This window comes from Saccopteryx leptura, chromosome 10 (assembly GCF_036850995.1).
Source record: "Saccopteryx leptura isolate mSacLep1 chromosome 10, mSacLep1_pri_phased_curated, whole genome shotgun sequence".
NCBI classification, from domain to species: domain Eukaryota; kingdom Metazoa; phylum Chordata; class Mammalia; order Chiroptera; family Emballonuridae; genus Saccopteryx; species Saccopteryx leptura.
The window spans coordinates 39,279,508-39,283,911 of record NC_089512.1 but is presented as its reverse complement, the minus strand read 5'-3'; positions in this window follow the sequence as shown (position 1 = coordinate 39,283,911).

The window sequence follows — 4,404 nt, the reverse complement described above, 5'->3', positions numbered from 1 at the left end:
CTAGGCTGTTATCACTTCAAATATTACTATTAGTCTACCATATTTCTGAGAATTTGTTTACACATAAATTGGACTTCACACAATCTTCAATATCTTTTAGCCTCTCTTCTGGTTTTTTTTTTTTTTGTTTTGTTTTTTCATTTGTTTGTCTCTCCTTGCTTTAGTCTGGGAGATTGTCTTCTAACTTATCTTTCAAGTCACAAATACACATTTGTGTATGTTTCCAGTCTGTACTTAAATTCCTCTAATGAGTTAATTATTTATTTTGTTTTATTATATTTTTAGTGTTAGAATTTTCACTTGGTTCTTTCTTATATTTTCTAGTCTTCTCTTGAAATTCTCAATTTTGCCTTTTATTTCCTTGTGTATAGGTATAGTTATTTCAAAGTCTGTGTTTGAAAAACCCAATATTTGGATCTCTTATTATACTGTCAGGGAAAAATTAGTGCCAAGAATTGTGCTAGCCGGCCTAGGCCCCAGTTCTCCCCCAAATCCTGGCTTTGTAATTCTTCACTGTTTTGTTAGTTTTCTTTTAAAATTTTTTTAAAAAGTTTGGCCCAATTCTTACCGTATCTTAGAAGAAGATTTATCTGAGTTACCTAGTATACCATTTCAGAATGTGAAAGTTGATAGATTTGGACTTTTATGTTTTTTTAAATATGAACATTTATACTTTTATAATTTAAAAAGTTTACATTTAAAAAGTGAGGTAGAATTTTATGCTCTGACATGGTAAGCTTTCTAAGGCAAGAAGTGCAGAACAAGACACGGAAGAGCATGCAGAAATATTAACACCAACATATAATATTTACTAAATGCTTATTGTGTACCAGGAACTATTCTAAAGGCTTTAACTATATTGGTTAATTTACTTCTTAAAAGATTCCTAAGGGGTAGTTACTGTTACTATCACCATTTTACAGATGAGGAAACTGAGAGGGTAAGGAAACTGAGAGGGTAATGAACTCACACATATATTGTGCTGCAGACTCAAGATTTGAATCCAAGCTCGTTGACTCCAGAGCCCTTGCTGTAAACCATTGTATTAATTATATATGACATATAGCATAACCTCTTGCCCCTCAAATTGTCCAAAGACTTTGCCAAACCACTAACAATGGTTTTGGGGGGGGCTTTGAAAATGAATGAAGATTTGACTTTTTAATTCTGAATCTGTGCTATCCAAGATGGTAGCCACTAACCACATGACAGTATTTAAACTTCAGTTAATTAAAATGAAATAGAAATGAAAATCAGTTCCTCAGTCTCAGGAGCTACATTTCTAGTGTGTTCAATAGCTACAGGTGGCCAATGACTACTTTATTGAACAGTGCATATAGAGAGCATTTTTATCATCACAGAAAGTTCTATTGGACAGTGTGCTTTAAAGAGTTCAATAGTGTTTGAATTTTTTTATATTAAGAATGTATTCATGATTTACTCTTGTAGTTAAATAAGAAGGATCAATAATAGAAAAAGAAAACTATTCAAAGCAGAGATCTTTCTCCACTATTATTTGATCATACTGTTTTTTTTTTTTATCTTCCAGAGTTACTCAGTCCCTTAAAAATTGCCTTTTTGTGTATTTAAAAGCAACACAAATCATAAATCAGTGAAAAGCCCATTACAATAAAGCATGATGGGTTTCCTGGAAATATGGTAGCATCTACTTAGGGCTATTCATCTTGACTATTTGGAAGCATTTAAAACATGCATTGTTGTTTTTAAGACACATTAACTAATTCATGGGCATTTAAAAAAGGCTTTCTTGGAAGCATGTTAGCAAATATATTGATAATTTATTTTACTGATGTTCAAGCTCATTGATTGTATACTTCTGTGAATTTTAAAATCGTAAAATGGAAAAATTTGTTTATAAAGTGCCATTTCCTAGATCCTGGGTCAGTGCACATACAGGAACAGATCAATGTTTCTGTTTCTGTATCTCTTTCCCTTCCTTTCTCTAAAGTCAATAAAAAATTCAATTTGTGGATTATACAGAGAATCAAGATAATTTTTGACTAGAGAGAATGTCTTACTTTATCCTAAAGAGTCAGAATAGCTTCCAGTCTCATCTTCTAAGTCTTCCAACAAAACAATACTGCCAGGGTTTAGTCTGGACATGATTAAACTTCTAAAAACTCAAGTTCTCTCATGTGGAATACAGAGTGGGTCGATGTGAGTGACTACAGGTGGCAGGACTAGAACTAGTAGGGGAGAACCAACTGAAAAACATTTTAACCATTTGAATTCTAGTAATGAAAAAAAATGACATATAATCAGATGAGCCCTCTTCTCTGGTACCAAAGAAGTTCAGGCAGAATTTCCGAAGCCCACAGTGCCAGGCAGAGGATTTTTCTTTTGGAGAGGTGGCTAATAGGATGACCTTCTAACTGTTATAGTCTCAAATCTTATGGCTCTTCTTGCACAGTATACCTATGATATTATCACTAGTTATAGCCATCAGTTAGCTTAGCAAAGTTATTATCTGATAATGACCCTCAGTCATTGGCTAATAAAGGTTTATTTCTCCATCCACGTGGACATCAGCTTCATTGTAAGTTAGTTAAATTTGTTTCACATTGTTTTATTTTCAAGATCTAGAAAGAAGAATTAACTTCTATCTGGGACATCATTGATTTTGTGGCAAAACAAAACAAAACAAAACAAAACAAAAAAACAAATGGAAATATGGCTGAACCACACAATAGCTTTGAAGCTTCAACTCGGAAGTGTGACATATCACTTTCATTCACATTTGAATGAGCAAGGCCTGTCATATGACTAATCAGATATCAATGGGTAGGAACAATAATTGTCCTATAAAAATGGGAAGCATATATTGAAAGCAATAAAAAAAACTTACCACATAAGTTAATGGGAATAAGTCAAACGTGAGCTAAAATTTGTTCTGATGAAAGCACAGGGCAGACGAAGCTGAGCGCCATGATTGATCCTTCCCATTATCCCTCCCTTTCTCCTTCTCTCTCTCTCTCTCTTCCTTCCTTTCTTGCATGTTTCCTCTTTCATTCTCTGTTCCCTAAAAGTGTATTCAATTTTAGACACTGGGGTAGGTCTCAAGATATAGATATAAATAACATGAATTTTTATCCTGGATAAACTCTTAGTCTAGTAGCAGAAAAAGTAAGTATATATATAGTATATAGTTGTAAGTATCTACATATATATTTATATATATTTGTGTGTGTGTATCAAGTTCTATAAAAAGGTAAATTCATACTTCTCTGAGTGCACCAAGGAAGGAAGAGCATCTAATCCAGAATTTTGGAGAGAAAAGAGTGATTTATATAAGACCTCCCCAAAAAGACCTTAATAACAAACTGAAGAGCACAATAAAGGTCATATTCCAGATGGAGGGAACAACATTTGTAAAAGTACAAATGTGGGAGAGGACAGGCCTCTATCTGGAGACATATCATAGACATAGGTGGATCGTGACTACATACTGGACAGCAGAGATACAAGTTCAGAGTGGATGAAACTTGGGCTGGAGAAAGAAAGACTGATAAAGGGTGAAGACAAATGAGGCATTAAATGATGACAGTGTGAGGCAATGCATCAGCCGTTCCACAGTTGTTCCCTAAGTGCTAATTTTGGGCCAGCCTATTATTTACTAAGTGGCTGCTATGAGCTTTGTGTAGAAGAAACTCTGGTAGGAAATACCAATGGTGTAGAGAAAGGGGTGGTATTCATACATTTTATATTTAGAGACTTCTTTGAAAATGGCAGGTTGAACATAAGCACTTAGTTTTTATCTATTCTGAAGTATCACTTAAAAGACACTATAGGGATCCCTAAATGGAGAAAACATCCTTATAAGAACAAGGAGAATATGAGAAAAGATAATGCCTACACCAACATGGCAGCTGAGAAGACTGTATGAGTGATAACGGGCTTAGCAGCCACAATAAAACTAAATCCTAAATCAGCGGTAGTAAAATCAACTTTTGTCCCAGAACCCACAAAGTCTATCCAACTAGAGACACCAGGTTTCCGTGGAAGCAGGGCTGAAGGTAGAATTTAAAAAGAACTGGTTGAACGTCTAGTTTAAGATGAGACTGGAAGCTGCCCCCTGCCCCGCCTCAATCCTCTTCACCATGGTACACAGCCAGGTAGCAGACTGGAGGGTATAGATTTGTTAACCTGCCCCGCCTCCATCTCCTTCTCCATTGCACACAGCCAGGTAGCAGACTGGAGGGTATAGATTTGTTAACCTGCCCCGCCTCCATCTCCTTCTCCATTGCACACAGCCAGGTAGCAGACTGGAGGGTATAGATTTGTTAACCTGCCCCGCCTCCATCTCCTTCTCCATTGCACACAGCCAGGTAGCAGACTGGAGGGTATAGATTTGTTAACCTGCCCCGCCTCCATCTCCTTCTCCAT